This window comes from Oncorhynchus gorbuscha, linkage group LG19 (assembly GCF_021184085.1).
Source record: "Oncorhynchus gorbuscha isolate QuinsamMale2020 ecotype Even-year linkage group LG19, OgorEven_v1.0, whole genome shotgun sequence".
Lineage (NCBI taxonomy): Eukaryota > Metazoa > Chordata > Actinopteri > Salmoniformes > Salmonidae > Oncorhynchus > Oncorhynchus gorbuscha.
Window position 1 is genome coordinate 598,842 of NC_060191.1, and position 21,114 is coordinate 619,955.

At 48.7% G+C, this 21,114-nt stretch overlaps 1 pseudogene; it reads left to right on the forward strand.

Annotated features, from left to right (window-relative positions):
* The window catches only part of LOC124005700, a 43,404-nt pseudogene that overhangs the window by 6,528 nt on the left and 15,762 nt on the right, over positions 1-21,114 (forward strand).

Genomic DNA, 21,114 nt, shown 5'->3' on the forward strand with positions numbered 1-21,114 from the left:
GGTACCAATGGAGACAGCCCTGGTCACACCAGTATTACTGCAAATAGGTCGGTACCAATGGAGACAGCCCTGGTCACACCAGTCTTACTGCAAATAGGTCAGTACCAATGGAGACAGCCCTGGTCACACCAGTCTTATTGCAAATAGGTCAATACCAATGGAGACAGCCCTGGTCACACCAGTCTTACTGCAAATAGGTCAGTACCAATGCAGACAGCCCTGGTCACACCAGTCTTACTGCAAATAGGTCAATACCAATGGAGACAGCCCTGGTCACACCAGTCTTACTGCAAATAGGTCAGTACCAATGGAGACAGCCCTGGTCACACCAGTCTTACTGCAAATAGGTCAGTACCAATGGAGACAGCCCTGGTCACACCAGTATTACTGCAAATAGGTCAATACCAATGGAGACAGCCCTGGTCACACCAGTATTACTGCAAATAGGTCAGTACCAATGGAGACAGCCCTGGTCACACCAGTCTTATTGCAAATAGGTCAATACCAATGGAGACAGCCCTGGTCACACCAGTCTTACTGCAAATAGGTCAGTACCAATGCAGACAGCCCTGGTCACACCAGTCTTACTGCAAATAGGTCAATACCAATGGAGACAGCCCTGGTCACACCAGTATTACTGCAAATAGGTCAATACCAATGGAGACAGCCCTGGTCACACCAGTATTACTGCAAATAGGTCAATACCAATGGAGACAGCCCTGGTCACACCAGTCTTACTGCAAATAGGTCAATACCAATGGAGACAGCCCTGGTCACACCAGTATTACTGCAAATAGGTCAGTACCAATGGAGACAGCCCTGGTCACACCAGTCTTACTGCAAATAGGTCAGTACCAATGGAGACAGCCCTGGTCACACCAGTCTTACTGCAAATAGGTCAATACCAATGGAGACAGCCCTGGTCACACCAGTATTACTGCAAATAGGTCAGTACCAATGGAGACAGCCCTGGTCACACCAGTCTTACTGCAAATAGGTCAGTACCAATGGAGACAGCCCTGGTCACACCAGTATTACTGCAAATAGGTCGGTACCAATGGAGACAGCCCTGGTCACACCAGTATTACTGCAAATAGGTCGGTACCAATGGAGACAGCCCTGGTCACACCAGTCTTACTGCAAATAGGTCGGTACCAATGGAGACAGCCCTGGTCACACCAGTCTTATTGCAAATAGGTCAGTACCAATGGAGACAGCCCTGGTCACACCAGTCTTACTGCAAATAGGTCAGTACCAATGCAGACAGCCCTTGTCACACCAGTCTTACTGCAAATAGGTCAATACCAATGGAGACAGCCCTGGTCACACCAGTATTACTGCAAATAGGTCAATACCAATGGAGACAGCCCTGGTCACACCAGTATTACTGCAAATAGGTCAATACCAATGGAGACAGCCCTGTTCACACCAGTCTTACTGCAAATAGGTCAGTACCAATGGAGACAGCCCTGGTCACACCAGTATTACTGCAAATAGGTCAATACCAATGGAGACAGCCCCGGCCACACCAGTCTTACTGCAAATAGGTCAGTACCAATGCAGACAGCCCTGGTCACACCAATCTTACTGCAAATAGGTCAGTACCAATGGAGACAGCCCTGGTCACACTAGTATTACTGCAAATAGGTCAGTACCAATGGAGACAGCCCTGGTCACACCAGTATTACTGCAAATAGGTCAATACCAATGCAGACAGCCCCGGCCACACCAGTCTTACTGCAAATAGGTCAGTACCAATGCAGACAGCCCCGGCCACACCAGTCTTACTGCAAATAGGTCAGTACCAATGCAGACAGCCCCGGCCACACCAGTCTTACTGCAAATAGGTCAGTACCAATGGAGACAGCCCTGGTCACACCAGTCTTACTGCAAATAGGTCAATACCAATGGAGGGTGTTGGTTGACCAAAAACATGGTAGTGGAGTTACAACTAAGGCATTTCATATGTGTATTTGACCCTTTTGGATAATTGTTTGCCAAATGGCTACCAAAGATTGGTCCCACCCCAGTCTGTGTTAGGTTTACTCCATCATAAGGGCTGGGAGTTATGTGGGGTTATCTGTACACTGTGCACAGGCAGCATAACAGACCGGGGCCGTTACTAGTTTTGCCACCAATGCAGAATGGAACAATGTCTTCTACAGAGTTTGGTAGGTATGGTGAGAATGTGTGAGTCTGCACGTTTCAGTCAACCTGTTTTCCCGACGCAAACAATTTTGTCATAAATGGATTTGCTAAACTGTCCATCTCTATGATGTAACTCCTATGTACCGTTTAGGGTACATGGATAGTAGGTTTCTAGATCTATCTTTATCTACACACATCTTTATCTGCACAGCATGTAACAGCTGCACTTTTCTTTTAATGTAGTGATGAACATTGTAGGCAGACCTTGCCACACAGAAAAGGGTTAGCTACAGATGAACTAGTATTGGATAACACAGGCTTATCTAAATCCGCTCCTTCAGGACTCCTAACAGAAGCAAACATGTCAGTGCACATAATAATGTTTTGAAATAGTGGTGAAGTTAAAGCTTGTTTTTGTAACCCTTTAAACTTGTGCCCGTATATGCTGGTTGAAAATGGCAGATTTGGGCACTAATAAGCGCCTACGATTGGAACGCAGTGGCTGTATGCTGGTTGAAAATGGCAGATTTGGGCACTAATAAGCGCCTACGATTGGAACGCAGTGGCTGTATGCTGGTTGAAAATGGCAGATTTGGGCACTAATAAGCGCCTACGATTGGAACGCAGTGGCTGTATGCTGGTTGAAAATGGCAGATTTGGGCACTAATAAGCGCCTACGATTGGTACGCAGTGGCTGTATGCTGGTTGAAAATGGCAGATTTGGGCACTAATAAGCGCCTACGATTGCAACGCAGTGGCTGTATGCTGGTTGAAAATGGCAGATTTGGGCACTAATAAGCGCCTACGATTGGTACGCAGTGGCTGTATGCTGGTTGAAAATGGCAGATTTGGGCACTAATAAGCGCCTACGATTGGAACGCAGTGGCTGTATGCTGGTTGAAAATGGCAGATTTGGGCACTAATAAGCGCCTACGATTGGTACGCAGTGGCTGTATGCTGGTTGAAAATGGCAGATTTGGGCACTAATAAGCGCCACGATTGGAACGCAGTGGCTGTACAGTAACATGTTATACATGTCAGAGCTCTGACTCTGCATTGGTTTTGACCCACCAGCCGTTCTGAACTTGAACACCCATCCCTGCTGCTAATTGATCAACTTTTGCAAATTCTTTGTTGTCTGAGTGAGGGATATGGTGTACATTAAGATGACTCGATGTATTTAGAAAGATGAGACGTTGAGGATTATACTAAATACCGCTTTGATGTCATACAAGCAAGACAAACATCCGTGAGTCCAAATGTACACTTCACATTTCCACATCATAAACCTACTGTCATATACAGTATCAACGTTTATGATCTATGTTTTGATGTACAGTTACAAGATGACATGTGATCATACCCTGGGTTGTTCTGAACTGGAGCAGTCTGATGTACAGTTACAAGATGACACGTGATCAAACCCTGGGTTGTTCTGAACAGGAGCCGTCTGATGTACAGTTACAAGATGACGTGATCATACCCTGGGTTGTTCTGAACAGAAGCAGTCTGTTTGTTTATTGTGTGGAACAAGCACCTGAATGCACTATTGACTTCTTTCAACAAACCTAAATGACTATATGTTCCCCTGTATTGCCTTGTGAAAGCCTACGCTGTAAGATCCTGTTTGATAACTTAGTTAGTCATGTTGGCAATAGAACAAGCTTTAAAATCATGCCCACCTGACCCATACTGCGATTTATAATGGACTGTTTTTTTGGATTGTGTAAATAACAGTAATTGTGTGATGACTGTGGATGCCGGGTTGTGTTCCAAACTAAACAACTACAAGTGTCCTAATACATTTCAATGCACTTTTATGACTCAAAGAAGAGTCTTGAACTCTGCTAGCTGTGCCGTTGAGGAACTAGAGGTTCCTCAACGGCACAGCTAGCAGAGTTCAAGACTCTTCTTTGAGTCATAAAAGTGCATTGAAATGTATTAGGAACTGTGCCCACTTTGGAGAGGTGTGTGTCCACTTGGAGACAGCAGTTAGACCCTTGTCATTTGTGTGTCTTATGTTGCACCTACCCCACAATTTCCAGGAATATTATTATGTTACTGAATGTATCCAGAGTATATTCAGATTTTGTTATCAACAACTGTGACAAAGTAGAGTAAATATAAAATCAACAGTGTAATGGTTGAATTCAGTCTTGTGTCAGGTGAATTGTTGTGCACTCAACTTTTGGTCTACTAATTTTCCCATGATCTACAAAGTCTTCCATTTCAATTGCTACAATGGTTATGCATATGATTTTCATACTTTTTCTGTAAGAAACATTTCAATTTAGCCCTATCCATATAGGCCAATTCCCACGAGTGTAGAGGGTTAAGTCTTGGTGACATTTCCCACTATTCCCTTGAGTATAACCTAGTCCCAGTCATTCATTACGGCCCCTAATGTATAGCCTATGTTTAACTACTTTGTCCTTCTCAGAAATAACAAGGATATCTGACTTGATGCCAGCTTCTCATATCTTGTTGATATTCCGAGAGGGTAATAATACTCTGTCTAGAAGCCAGTGACCTTTCAATAACCAGTTTACTGCTCAGACTGAGCAACAGACTAGGTCACATTCAGTGCATTCCACTCCATAAACCAACAGGCTACGCATTTAACCCGGTCTGAACTGATTCTAACGTGCACTACCTGGCATTTGAAAGAGGATGGAAAGCTGCCATTTTATTGTTTCCAGTTTCACTGTCTGTTCTGTTGTTGCCATAGCTGCGTGAAGCCTATATCATTGTAGCATTCCTACAGAGATGAAGATTGTCAGTTTGTTTCCATAGTTCTTGCAGCAAGTTGTGTCTTGCGTGAGGGCTCTTATCTAGGATAATGAACAATCGGCTTGTAGAAACAAGTCCACTTGTTTTCCTTCTAGTGACGATCTCTAACACGTATTCTAGTGGGAGATGTACAGGGATTGTTGTTTAATGTGTAGGCCTGCTGAAGTAGAGCATCAGCAGCATAGCGTTCATTGTAAAGCTCAGTAAAACAGCCTCGTTCCACGCCGTGGTTCACAGTACATCAGAGTGGAGCGTGGTACATTGAGATGGTTCCAGCTACCCACAAACCTCCTTTCACCTCACCTGACACGGCCAGATTTGATCTATACCTCACCAAACCTGCTAGTGACTATGTAATGACTGGAATGTGATTCAGCATTGTTGACTAAAAGCTTTGATGGCTGTGGTTCTGTAAAGAACACGCCCTTTAAGCTGCGGGGAAAGATTGTGTAAATAGTTTAACTTTTGACAAAGTAATATTTGATGAATGCTAATAGGATTTAATCCGTGATCAGTCTCTCTGTGGTCAAAGCCTGAAGCATATTGATTGAAGGTGTTTTTCCTGTGTGTTTGGTTGTTTTCAGGACTTCCAGAGCAGTACTACAGCCTGACGTGGTTTCTGAGCCCCATCCTGGGCCTGATCCTCACCCCTCTCATTGGCTCTGCCAGCGACCGCTGCACCCTGAAATGGGGCCGCAGGAGACCCTTCATCCTGGCACTCTGTGTGGGGGTGTTACTGGGAGTTTCTCTCTTCCTCAATGGGTCCCTCCTAGGTGAGTGGGAGGTACTGTCTGAGTTCCAAATGGAACCCTATTCCTTATAAAGTTCACTACTTTAGACGAGAGCCATAGAGTCCTGTGGGCTGTGGTCAAAAGTAGTGCATTATGAAGGGAATAGGCACTATTTAATCATCATGTATTGGAAATGTGAAACTCCCTTAGATGCTCATGTTTTCTGTATTGTAAAATTATTCTTTAATGAAAACGCTATGCTAAATAAATAGAATGCCTTATTATTCGATGTGCTCTAGGATTAGCCCTCGGGGACGTTCCCAGCAGTCAGCCCATTGGGATAGTGCTGACGGTGCTGGGCGTGGTTCTACTGGACTTCAGTGCAGACGCCTCAGATGGGCCTATCAGAGCCTACCTGTTGGATGTAGCCGACACAGAGGAGCAGGACATGGCCCTCAACATACATGCTTTCTCTGCAGGTACACGATGCTGCCCTAGTTGTATTGGCTCCTTCTCAATAGTCTGTCCTTGATTCCTTGTGTCCTCTCCTCCCCAACTTCTCAAACAGTCAGGGGGAAGCAAGAAGAGGATTTAAGAACCCTACAAGCACATTTCTTCTCCTCATATCCTGTTGTCTTTCTGCACTTTCATCTGATGTTTTGAGGAGGAGGCAGGGAGAGGACAGGAGGAGAGGACACGAAGACACTGTAGAATCACTATGTAACTGGGGGGTGAATGCCAAAGACACTATATAATCACTATGTAACTGGGGGTGAATGCCAAAGACACTGTAGAATCACTATGTAACTGGGGGTGAATGCCAAAGACACTGTAGAATCACTATGTAACTGGGGGGTGAATGCCAAAGACACTGTAGAATCACTATGTAACTGGGGGTGAATGCCAAATACACTGTAGAATCACTATGTAACTGGGGGGGGGGGTGAATGCCAAAGACACTATATAATCACTATGTAACTGGGGGTGAATGCCAAATACACTATAGAATCACTATGTAACTGGGGGTGAATGCCAAAGACACTGTAGAATCACTATGTAACTGGGGGTGAATGCCAAAGACACTGTAGAATCACTATGTAACTGGGGGTGAATGCCAAAGACTATAGAATCACTATGTAACTGGGGGTTAATGCCAAAGACACTGTAGAATCACTATGTAACTGGGGGGGTTAATGCCAAAGACACTATATAATCACTATGTAACTGGGGGTGAATGCCAAAGACACTGTAGAATCACTATGTAACTGGAGGGTGAATGCCAAAGACACTGTAGAATCACTATGTAACTGGGGGGGTTGAATACCAAAGACACTATATAATCACTATGTAACTGGGGGTGAATGCCAAAGACACTGTAGAATCACTATGTAACTGGGGGTGAATGCCAAATACACTGTAGAATCACTATGTAACTGGGGGGGGGTGAATGCCAAAGACACTGTAGAATCACTATGTAACTGGGGGTGAATGCCAAATACACTATTTAATCACTATGTAACTGGGGGTGAATGCCAAATACACTATATAATCACTATGTAACTGGGGGTGAATGCCAAAGACACTATATAATCACTATGTAACTTGGGGGTGAATGCCAAAGACACTATAGAATCACTATGTAACTGGGGGTGAATGCCAAAGACACTGTAGAATCACTATGTAACTGGGGGTGAATGCCAAAGACACTGTAGAATCACTATGTAACTGGGGGTGAATGCCAAAGACACTATAGAATCACTATGTAACTGGGGGGGTTAATGCCAAAGACACTGTAGAATCACTATGTAACTGGGGGGTTAATGCCAAAGACACTATATAATCACTATGTAACTGGGGGTGAATGCCAAAGACACTAGAATCACTATGTAACTGGGGGTGAATGCCAAAGACACTGTAGAATCACTATGTAACTGGGGGTGAATGCCAAAGACACTGTAGAATCACTATGTAACTGGGGGTGAATGCCAAAGACACTGTAGAATCACTATGTAAGTGGGGGTGAATGCCAAAGACATTGTAGAATCACTATGTAACTGGGGGTGAATGCCAAAGACACTATAGAATCACTATGTAACTGGGGGTGAATGCCAAAGACACTGTAGAATCACTATGTAACTGGGGGTGAATGCCAAAGACACTGTAGAATCACTATGTAACTGGGGGGTTAATGCCAAAGACACTATAGAATCACTATGTAACTGGGAGGTGAATGCCAAAGACACTATATCATCACTATATAATCACTATGTAACTGGGGGGGGGGGGGCTACATGTTTGGAGTGTGAGGTCACACCCCCTCTCAACAAATACAATCTTTACTTTTATTGGTCACGGTTGTTCACGTGATGATTCCCCGGGGGAAATGAACAAAAACATAAGGAAAGTCGTTTATCATCGGTATTTGGAGCACTGAACAACTCATAAAGTGGCTTGCTCTGACATTGTTTTGACACTGTGTTTTGGCAGGGCTGGGAGGAGCGGTTGGCTACGTGCTGGGTGGCCTGGACTGGACCAGCACCATCCTGGGCACGGCCTTCAAGTCCCAGGAGCAGATCCTGTTTGTGTTTGCTGCCTTCATCTTCACCATATCTGTGATTCTACACATGTTCAGTATCAAGGAGGAGAGTTTTGAGGCTCGTGGTGACACTCTGGGAGACTCCGGCTCCGACAGCCTGTCCTCCTCAGAGAAACTGAAGGGGGACTTGGCGGGGCCTCGTAGTGTACCTCAGCTGGACGTTATAGGAGAGGAGGACGCCCAGTCAGAGAGGGAGCTCTTCATCAACGTGGACAGGGTGAGGAGTAAGAGCGACTCTGTGCTGGCCATGCCTGACGCCACCATCGAGCTGGACTCAGACCTGGACCAGGACGGTCATTTCCTGGCCGACATTGAGCCCTCCATCTTTCAGGACTACCCCCAAGATTTGTACCCTGGCACCCCTCAGAGACACCACAGTGGATGGGGCATCCAGGTCCTGGAAGGCCCCCAGGCCGAGGCTCAGGCAGACAGCCAGCTGCCCCTCTTCCACCAGGACCCCTCCCCCTACTACAGCAGGGAGCACATGTTGTTCAGCAACCAGACCAACCAGGGAGCCAAGTCCCTCAACGGGGCCTCAGCGGTCCCCTCCAACCACACAGCCCGCGGGGCCAACAGCCAGGGCCGTATGCCAGGCCTGAGGCCGTCCAACACCAGCACCACTACCGGGGCACGTCGCTTCCCCTTCTACCGCCAGCCGTCATTTACATTCTCTTACTATGGCCGCGTGGGTTCAGCACGATACCGCCACCGCAGAAACACCATGGGCAATCCGGCCGGCGCCAACCTCCGCATCAAGACCTCTCAGAGCATGAACGACATCTACGAGCACATGCAGCGGCGGCAGCAGAGGAGGGAGCTCCAGCAGAGCAGCACCACACTGTCCAGCGGGGACTCAGAGAGGGACGACGGAGACCAGGGGGGCACCACGGTCAAGCTGCTGTGGCTGTCCATGCTGAAGATGCCCCCCCAGCTGCTGAGGCTCTGCGTCTGTCATCTCCTCACCTGGTTCTCCATCATCGCTGAGGCAGTCTTCTACACAGACTTCATGGGACAGGTCATCTATGAAGGAGACCCCACAGTGAGAACCTGTCCACTCCTCCATTGTAATTCATTGTATATTGTAGTTCATTATAGTTTGTAGTTTATTTCAGTAAGAGAATGAGGACTCTTGTTTTATTTGTCTCTTTCCTCAATCTATTGTTCCTGTTTTCCTTCCTTCTCTTTCTACTCTTCTTTCCTATTCTCTGTTACTCTTCTACAGGACAGGGAACCCTCAGAATCACTAGGTCTCTGTTACTCCTCTACAGGACAGGGAACCCTCAGAATCACTAGGTCTCTGTTACTCCTCTACAGGACAGGGAACCCTCAGAATCACTAGGTCTCTGTTACTCCTCTACAGGACAGGGAACCCTCAGAATCACTAGGTCTCTGTTTCTCCTCTACAGGACAGGGAACCCTCAGAATCACTAGGTCTCTGTTACTCCTCTACAGGACAGGGAACCCTCAGAATCACTAGGTCTCTGTTTCTCCTCTACAGGACAGGGAACCCTCAGAATCACTAGGTCTCTGTTTCTCCTCTACAGGACAGGGAACCCTCAGAATCACTAGGTCTCTGTTACTCCTCTACAGGACAGGGAACCCTCAGAATCACTAGGTCTCTGTTTCTCCTCTACAGGACAGGGAACCCTCAGAATCACTAGGTCTCTGTTACTCCTCTACAGGACAGGGAACCCTCAGAATCACTAGGTCTCTGTTACTCCTCTACAGCACAGGGAACCCTCAGAATCACTAGGTCTCTGTTTCTCCTCTCCTCTACAGGACAGAATACCCTCAGAATCACTAGGTCTCTGTTTCTCTTCTACAGGACAGGGAACCCTCAGAATCACTAGGTCTCTGTTACTCCTCTACAGGACAGGGAACCCTCAGAATCACTAGGTCTCTGTTACTCCTCTACAGGACAGGGAACCCTCAGAATCACTAGGTCTCTGTTTCTCCTCTACAGGACAGGGAACCCTCAGAATCACTAGGTCTCTGTTTCTCCTCTACAGGACAGGGAACCCTCAGAATCACTAGGTCTCTGTTTCTCCTCTACAGGACAGGGAACCCTCAGAATCACTAGGTCTCTGTTACTCCTCTACAGGACAGGGAACCCTCAGAATCACTAGGTCTCTGTTTCTCCTCAAGTTATTTTAAATGCCGATGTAATGTTTTTAATGGGACAAAATGTTCATTCTGATAATATGCACAATTTTGTTTGTTCTATATGTTCTATTGTCTCTGTCTAGGCTCCTGCTAACTCCACTGAACTACTGAACTACCATAAAGGGGTTCAGATGGGCTGCTGGGGACTGGTTGTCTATGCTGCTACCGCTGCAGTCTGCTCAGGTAGGTCCTACTCCTTAGAGAAGTACACAGTGTGGAAAGCAACGTGAACAGTGTGGAAAGCAACGTGGACAGTGTGGAAAGCAACGTGGACAGTGTGGAAAGCAACGTGGACAGTGTGGACGGCAACGTGGACAGTGTGGACGGCAACGTGGACAGTGTGGACGGCAACGTGGACAGTGTGGACGGCAACGTGGACCGTGTGGACGGCAACGTGGACCGTGTGGACGGCAACGTGGACCGTGTGGACGGCAACGTGGACCGTGTGGACGGCAACGTGGACCGTGTGGAAGGCAACGTGGACAGTGTGGACGGCAACGTGGACAGTGTGGACGGCAACGTGGACAGTGTGGACGGCAACGTGGACAGTGTGGACGGCAACGTGGACAGTGTGGACGGCAACGTGGACAGTGTGGACGGCAACGTGGACAGTGTGGACGGCAACGTGGACAGTGTGGACGGCAACGTGGACCGTGTGGACGGCAACGTGGACCGTGTGGACGGCAACGTGGACCGTGTGGACGGCAACGTGGACAGTGTGGACGGCAACGTGGACAGTGTGGACGGCAACGTGGACGGCAGCGTGGACGGCAACGTGGACGGCAGCGTGGACGGCAACGTGGACGGCAGCGTGGACGGCAGCGTGGACGGCAACGTGGACGGCAGCGTGGACGGCAACGTGGACGGCAGCGTGGACGGCAACGTGGACGGCAGCGTGGACGGCAACGTGGACGGCAGCGTGGACGGCAACGTGGACGGCAGCGTGGACGGCAACGTGGACGGCAGCGTGGACGGCAACGTGGACGGCAGCGTGGACGGCAACGTGGACGGCAGCGTGGACGGCAGCGTGGACGGCAGCGTGGACGGCAACGTGGACGGCAGCGTGGACGGCAACGTGGACGGCAGCGTGGACGGCAACGTGGACGGCAACGTGGACGGTAACGTGGACGGCAACGTGTACAGTATGGACAGCGATGTGGAAGCAAGGTGTACAGTATGGACAGCAACGTGAACAGCAGCCTGTACAGTATGGACAGCAAGGTGTACAGTATGGACAGCAAGGTGTACAGTGTACGGTATGTGCAGCAACGTGGACAGCAAGGTGTACAGTATGGACAGCAACATCTACGGTGTGTACTGTATGGACAGCAACGTGGACAGCAAGGTGTACAGTGTGGACAGCAACGTTTACGGTGTGTACGGTATGTGCAGCAACGTGGACAGCAAGGTGTACAGTGTGGACAGCAAGGTGTACAGTGTGGACAGCAAGGTGTACAGTATGGACAGCAAGGTGTACAATATGGACATCAACGTCTACGGTGTGTACGGTATGGACAGCAACGTGTACGGTATGGACAGCAACAGGGACAGCAAGGTGTACGGGATGTGCAGCAACGTGGACAGTATGGACCGCAATGTGGACAGCAACCTGTATGGTATGGACAGCAACGTGTATTGTGTGTACGGTATGGACAGCAACGTGTACAGTATGGACAGCAAGGTGTACGGTATGGACAGCAACATGGACAGCAACCTGTACGGTATGGACGGCAACGTGGACGGTGGTACGGACGGCAACGTGGACGGTGGTACGGACGGCAACGTGGACGGTGGTACGGACGGCAACGTGGACGGTGGTACGGACGGCAACGTGGACGGTGGTACGGACGGCAACGTGCACGGTATGGACGGCAACGTGAACAGCAGTCTGTACCGTATGGACAGCAACGTGAACAGCAGTCTGTACCGTATGAACAGCAACCTGTACAGTACGGACAGCAATGTGGACAGTATGGAAAGCAACGTGAACAGCAACATGTACAGTATGGACAGCAACGTGTACGATATGGACAGCAACGTGCACGGTATGGACAGCAACGTGGACAGCAAGCAAGGTGTACGGTGTGGACTGCAACGTGTACGGTATGGACCGCAACGTGGACAGTATGGACAGCAACCTGTACGGTATGGACAGCAACGTGTATTGTGTGTACTGTATGGACAGCAACATGTACATTATGGATAGCAAGGTGTACGGTATGGACAGACATGGACAGCAAGGTGTACGGGATGTGCAGCAACGTGTACAGTATGGACAGCAACGTGGACAGTAGTGTGGACAGTAGTGTGGACAGCAACGTGGACAGCAACGTGGACAGTAGTGTGGACAGCCACGTGCATGGTATGGACAGCCACGTGGACAGCAACATTTACAGTATGGACAGCAACGTGGACAACAACATGTACGGTATGGACAGCAACGTGGACAGCAACATTTACAGTATGGACAGCAACGTGGACAGCAACATGTACAGTATGGACAGCAACGTGTACGGTATGGACAGCAACGTGGACAGCAACATTTACAGTATGGACAGCAACGTGGACAGTATGGACAGCAACGTGTACGGTATGGACAGCAACATGTACAGTATGGACAGCAACATGTACGGTATGGACAGCAACGTGGACAGCAACATGTACAGTATGGACAGCAACATGTACAGTATGGACAGCAACGTGTACAGTATGGACAGTAACGTGGACAGCAACATGTACAGTATGGACAGCAACGTGTACGGTATGGACAGCAACGTGGACAGCAACATGTACAGTATGGACAGCAACGTGTACGGTATGGACAGCAACGTGTACAGTATGGACAGCAACGTGTACAGTATGGACAGCAACGTACAGTATGGACAGCAACGTGGACAGCAACATGTACAGTATGGACAGCAACATGTACAGTATGGACAGCAACGTACAGTATGGACAGCAACGTGTACAGTATGGACAGCAACGTGGACAGTATGGACAGCAAGGTGTACGGTATGGACAGCAACGTGGACAGCAACATGTACAGTATGGACAGCAACATGTACAGTATTGAAAGTAACGTACAGTATGGACAGCAACGTGTACGGTATGGACAGCAACGTGGACAGCAACATGTACAGTATGGACAGCAACGTGGACAGCAACATGTACAGTATGGACAGCAACGTGGACAGCAACATGTACAGTATGGACAGTAACGTGGACAGCAACATGTACAGTATGGACAGTAACGTGGACAGCAACATGTACGGTATGGACAGCAACGTACAGCATGGACAGCAAGGTGTACGGTATGGACAGCAACGTACAGCATGGACAGCAAGGTGTACGGTATGGACAGCATGGACAGCAAGGTGTACGGTATGGACAGCAATGTGTACAGTATGGACAGCGATGTGGAAGCAAGGTGTACAGTATGGACAGGAAGGTGTACAGTATGGACAGCAAGATGTACAGTATGGACAGCAACGTCTACGGTGTGTACTGTATGGACAGCAAGGTGTACGGTATGGACAGCAATGTGGACAGCAACGTGTACTGTATGGACAGCAACATGTACAGTATGGATAGCAAGGTGTACGGTATGGACAGCAACATGGTCAGCAATGTGGACAGCAACCTGTACGGTATGGACAGCAACGTGCACGGTAGTATGGACAGCAACGTGGACAGCAACGTGGACGGTAGTGTGGACAGCAACGTGGACGGTAGTATGGACAGCAACGTGGACGGTAGTATGGACAGCAATGTGCACGGTATGGACAGCAAGGTGTACGGTATGGACAGCAACGTGGACAGCAACATGTACAGTATGGACAGCAACACGTACAGTATGGACAGTAACATACAGTATGGACAGCAAGGTGTATGGTATGGACAGCAATTTGTACAGTATGGACAGCAACGTGGACAGCAACATGTACATTATGGACAGCAACGTGGACAGCAACATGTACAGTATGCAAAGTAACGTACAGTATGGACCGCAACGTGTACAGTATGGACAGCAACGTGTACAGTATGGAAGGCAACGTGTACGGTATGGACGGCAACGTGTACGGTATGGACAGCAAGGTGTACGGTATGGACAGCAAGGTGTACGGTATGGACAGCAAGGTGTACGGTATGGACAGCAAGGTGTACGGTATGGACAGCAAGGTGTACGGTATGGACAGCAAGGTGTACGGTATGGACAGCAAGGTGTACGGTATGGACAGCAACCTGTACAGTATGGACAGCAAGGTGTACGGTATGGACAGCAAGGTGTACGGTATGGACAGCAATGTGGACAGCAACGTGTACTGTATGGATAGCAACATGGTCAGCAATGTGGACAGCAACGTGTACAGTATGGACAGCAATGTGGACAGCAACCTGTACGGTATGGACAGTAGTGTGGACAGCAACGTGGACGGTAGTGTGGACAGCAACATGGACGGTAGTGTGGACAGCAAAGTGGACGGTAGTGTGGACGGTAGTGTAGACAGCAACGTGGACGGTATGGACAGCAACGTGGACAGCAATATGTACAGTATGGACAGCAACGTGCAACGTGGACAGCAACACGTACAGTATGGACAGTAACGTGGACGGTGGTATGGACGGCAACGTGGACGGTGGTACGGACGGCAACGTGGACGGTGGTACGGACGGCAACGTGGACGGTGGTACGGACGGCAACGTGGACCGTGGTACGGACGGCAACGTGGACGGTGGTACGGACGGCAAAGTGGACGGTGGTACGGACGGCAACGTGCACGTATGTACGGCAACGTGAACAGCAGTCTGTACCGTATGGACAGCAACGTGAACAGCAGCCTGTACAGTATGAACAGCAACCTGTACAGTACGGACAGCAATGTGGACAGTATGGAAAGCAACGTGAACAGCAACATGTACAGTATGGACAGCAACGTGCACGGTATGGACAGCAACGTGGACAGCAAGCAAGGTGTACGGTGTGGACTGCAACGTGTACGGTATGGACCGCAACGTGGACAGTATGGACAGCAATGTGGACAGCAACCTGTACGGTATGGACAGCAACGTGTATTGTGTGTACTGTATGGACAGCAACATGTACATTATGGATAGCAAGGTGTACGGTATGGACAGACATGGACAGCAACGTGGACAGCAAGGTGTACGGGATGTGCAGCAACGTGGACAGTATGGACAGCAACGTGGACAGTAGTGTGGACAGCAACGTGGACAGTAGTGTGGACAGCAACGTGGACAGTAGTGTGGACAGTAGTGTGGACAGCAACGTGGACAGTAGTGTGGACAGCAACGTGGACAGCAACATTTACAGTATGGACAGCAACGTGGACAACAACATGTACGGTATGGACAGCAACGTGGACAGCAACATTTACAGTATGGACAGCAACGTGGACAGCAACATGTACAGTATGGACAGTAACGTGGACAGCAACATGTACAGTATGGACAGCAACACGTACAGTATGGACAGTAACATACAGTATGGACAGCAAGGTGTATGGTATGGACAGCAATTTGTACAGTATGGACAGCAACGTGGACAGCAACATGTACATTATGGACAGCAACGTGGACAGCAACATGTACAGTATGCAAAGTAACGTACAGTATGGACCGCAACGTGTACAGTATGGACAGCAACGTGTACAGTATGGAAGGCAACGTGTACGGTATGGACGGCAACGTGTACGGTATGGACAGCAAGGTGTACGGTATGGACAGCAAGGTGTACGGTATGGACAGCAAGGTGTACGGTATGGACAGCAAGGTGTACGGTATGGACAGCAAGGTGTACGGTATGGACAGCAAGGTGTACGGTATGGACAGCAAGGTGTACGGTATGGACAGCAATGTCTACGGTGTGTACTGTATGGACAGCAACCTGTACAGTATGGACAGCAAGGTGTACGGTATGGACAGCAAGGTGTACGGTATGGACAGCAATGTGGACAGCAACGTGTACTGTATGGATAGCAACATGGTCAGCAATGTGGACAGCAACGTGTACAGTATGGACAGCAATGTGGACAGCAACCTGTACGGTATGGACAGTAGTGTGGACAGCAACGTGGACGGTAGTGTGGACAGCAACATGGACGGTAGTGTGGACAGCAAAGTGGACGGTAGTGTGGACGGTAGTGTAGACAGCAACGTGGACGGTATGGACAGCAAGGTGTATGGTATGGACAGCAACGTGGACAGCAATATGTACAGTATGGACAGCAACGTGCAACGTGGACAGCAACACGTACAGTATGGACAGTAACGTGGACGGTGGTATGGACGGCAACGTGGACGGTGGTACGGACGGCAACGTGGACGGTGGTACGGACGGCAACGTGGACGGTGGTACGGACGGCAACGTGGACCGTGGTACGGACGGCAACGTGGACGGTGGTACGGACGGCAAAGTGGACGGTGGTACGGACGGCAACGTGCACGGTATGTACGGCAACGTGAACAGCAGTCTGTACCGTATGGACAGCAACGTGAACAGCAGCCTGTACAGTATGAACAGCAACCTGTACAGTACGGACAGCAATGTGGACAGTATGGAAAGCAACGTGAACAGCAACATGTACAGTATGGACAGCAACGTGCACGGTATGGACAGCAACGTGGACAGCAAGCAAGGTGTACGGTGTGGACTGCAACGTGTACGGTATGGACCGCAACGTGGACAGTATGGACAGCAATGTGGACAGCAACCTGTACGGTATGGACAGCAACGTGTATTGTGTGTACTGTATGGACAGCAACATGTACATTATGGATAGCAAGGTGTACGGTATGGACAGACATGGACAGCAACGTGGACAGCAAGGTGTACGGGATGTGCAGCAACGTGGACAGTATGGACAGCAACGTGGACAGTAGTGTGGACAGCAACGTGGACAGTAGTGTGGACAGCAACGTGGACAGTAGTGTGGACAGTAGTGTGGACAGCAACGTGGACAGTAGTGTGGACAGCAACGTGGACAGCAACATTTACAGTATGGACAGCAACGTGGACAACAACATGTACGGTATGGACAGCAACGTGGACAGCAACATTTACAGTATGGACAGCAACGTGGACAGCAACATGTACAGTATGGACAGTAACGTGGACAGCAACATGTACAGTATGGACAGCAACGTGTACGGTATGGACAGCAATGTGGACAGCAACATGTACAGTATGGACAGCAACATGTACAGTATGGACAGCAACGTGGACAGCAACGTGTACAGTATGGACAGCAACGTGTACAGTATGGACCGTAACGTGGACAGCAACATGTACAGTATGGACAGTAACGTGTACAGTATGGACAGCAACGTGGACAGCAACATTTACAGTATGGACAGCAACGTGGACAGCAACATGTACAGTATGGACAGTAACGTGGACAGCAACATGTACAGTATGGACAGCAACGTGTACGGTATGGACCGCAACGTGGACAGCAACATGTACAGTATGGACAGCAACATGTACAGTATGGACAGCAACATGTACAGTATGGACAGTAACATGTACAGTATGGACAGTAACGTGGACAGCAACATGTACAGTATGGACAGTAACGTACAGTATGGACAGCAACATGTACGGTATGGACAGCAACGTGTACAGTATGGACAGCAACCTGTACAGTATGGACAGCAACGTACAGTATGGACAGCAACGTGGACAGCAACATGTACAGTATGGACAGCAATGTGGACAGTATGGACAGTAACATACAGTATGGACAGCAAGGTGTATGGTATGGACAGCAATTTGTACAGTATGGACAGCAACGTACAGTATGGACAGCAACGTGGACAGCAACATGTACAGTATTGACAGCAACATGTACAGTATTGAAAGTAACGTACAGTATGGACAGCAACGTGTACGGTATGGACAGCAACGTGGACAGCAACATGTACGGTATGGACAGCAACCTGGACAGCAACATGTACAGTATGGACAGCAACGTGTACAGCAACATGTACAGTATGGACAGTAACGTGGACAGCAACCTGTACGGTATGGACAGCAACGTACAGCATGGACAGCAAGGTGTACGGTATGGACAGCAATGTGGAAGCAAGGTGTACAGTATGGACAGGAAGGTGTACAGTATGGACAGGAAGGTGTACAGTATGGACAGGAAGGTGTACAGTATGGACAGGAAGGTGTACAGTATGGACAGGAAGGTGTACAGTATGGACAGGAAGGTGTACAGTATGGACAGGAAGGTGTACAGTATGGACAGCAACGTCTACGGTGTGTACTGAATGGACAGCAACGTCTACGGTGTGTACTGTATGGACAGCAAGGTGTACGGTATGGACAGCAAGGTGTACGGTATGGACAGCAATGTGGACAGCAACGTGTACTGTATGGACAGCAACATGTACAGTATGGATAGCAAGGTGTACGGTATGGACAGCAACATGGTCAGCAATGTGGACAGCAACCTGTACGGTATGGACAGCAACGTGGACGGTAGTGTGGACAGCAACGTGGACGGTAGTGTGGACAGCAACGTGGACGGTAATATGGACAGCAACGTGGACGGTAATATGGACAGCAACGTGCACGGTATAGACAGCAAGGTGTACGGTATGGACAGCAACGTGGACAGCAACATGTACAGTATGGACAGCAACACGTACAGTATGGACAGTAACATACAGTATGGACAGCAAGGTGTATGGTATGGACAGCAATTTGTACAGTATGGACAGCAACGTGGACAGCAACATGTACAGTATGGACAGCAACGTGGACAGCAACATGTACAGTATGGAAAGTAACGTACAGTATGGACCGCAACGTGTACGGTATGGACAGCAACGTGGACAGCAACATGTACAGTATGGAAAGTAACGTACAGTATGGACAGCAACGTGTACAGTATGGACAGCAACGTGTACAGTATGGACAGCAACGTGTACAGTATGGACAGCAACGTGTACAGTATGGACAGCAACGTGTACAGTATGGACGGCAACGTGTACAGTATGGACGGCAACGTGTACAGTATGGACGGCAACGTGTACAGTATGGACGGCAACGTGTACAGTGTGGACGGTAGTGTGGACAGCAACGTGGACAGTAGTGTGGACAGCAACGTGGACAGCAACATGTACAGTATGGACAGCAACGTGGACAGCAACATGTACAGTATGGACAGTAACGTGGACAGCAACATGTACAGTATGGACAGTAACGTGGACAGCAACATGTACAGTATGGACAGCAACATGTACAGTATGGACAGCAACATGTACAGTATGGACAGCAACATGTACAGTATGGACCGTAACGTGGACAGCAACATGTACAGTATGGACAATAACGTGGACAGCAACATGTACAGTATGGACAGCAATGTGGACAGTATGGACAGTAACATACAGTATGGACAGCAAGGTGTATGGTATGGACAGCAATTTGTACAGTATGGACAGCAACGTGGACAGCAACATGTACAGTATGGAAAGTAACGTACAGTATGGACCGCAACGTGTACGGTATGGACAGCAACGTGGACAGCAACATGTACAGTATGGAAAGTAACGTACAGTATGGACAGCAACGTGTACAGTATGGACAGCAACGTGTACAGTATGGACAGCAACGTGTACAGTATGGACAGCAACGTGTACAGTATGGACAGCAACGTGTACAGTATGGACAGCAACGTGTACAGTATGGACAGCAACGTGTACAGTATGGACAGCAACGTGTACAGTATGGACAGCAACGTGTACAGTATGGACAGCAACGTGGACAGTAGTGTGGACAGCAACGTGGACAGCAACGTGGACAGTAGTGTGGACAGCAACGTGGACAGTAGTGTGGACAGCAACGTGGACAGCAACATGTACGGTATGGACAGCAACGTGGACAGCAACATGTACAGTATGGACAGCAACATGTACAGTATGGACAGCAACATGTACAGTATGGACCGTAACGTGGACAGCAACATGTACAGTATGGACAGTAACGTGTACAGTATGGACAGCAACGTGGACAGCAACATTTACAGTATGGACAGCAACATGTACAGTATGGACAGTAACGTGGACAGCAACATGTACAGTATGGACAGCAACGTGTACGGTATGGACCGCAACGTGGACAGCAACATGTACAGTATGGACAGCAACATGTACAGTATGGACAGTAACATGTACAGTATGGACAGTAACGTGGACAGCAACATGTACAGTATGGACAGCAACATGTACAGTATGGACAGCAACATGTACAGTATGGACAGCAACGTGTACAGTATGGACAGCAACCTGTACAGTATGGACAGCAACCTGTACAGTATGGACAGCAACGTACAGTATGGACAGCAACGTGGACAGCAACATGTACAGTATGGACAGCAATGTGGACAGTATGGACAGTAACATACAGTATGGACAGCAAGGTGTATGGTATGGACAGCAATTTGTACAGTATGGACAGCAACGTGGACAGCAACATGTACAGTATGGAAAGTAACGTACAGTATGGACCGCAACGTGTACGGTATGGACAGCAACGTGGACAGCAACATGTACAGTATGGAAAGTAACGTACAGTATGGACAGCAACGTGTACAGTATGGACAGCAACGTGTACAGTATGGACAGCAACGTGTACAGTATGGACAGCAACGTGTACAG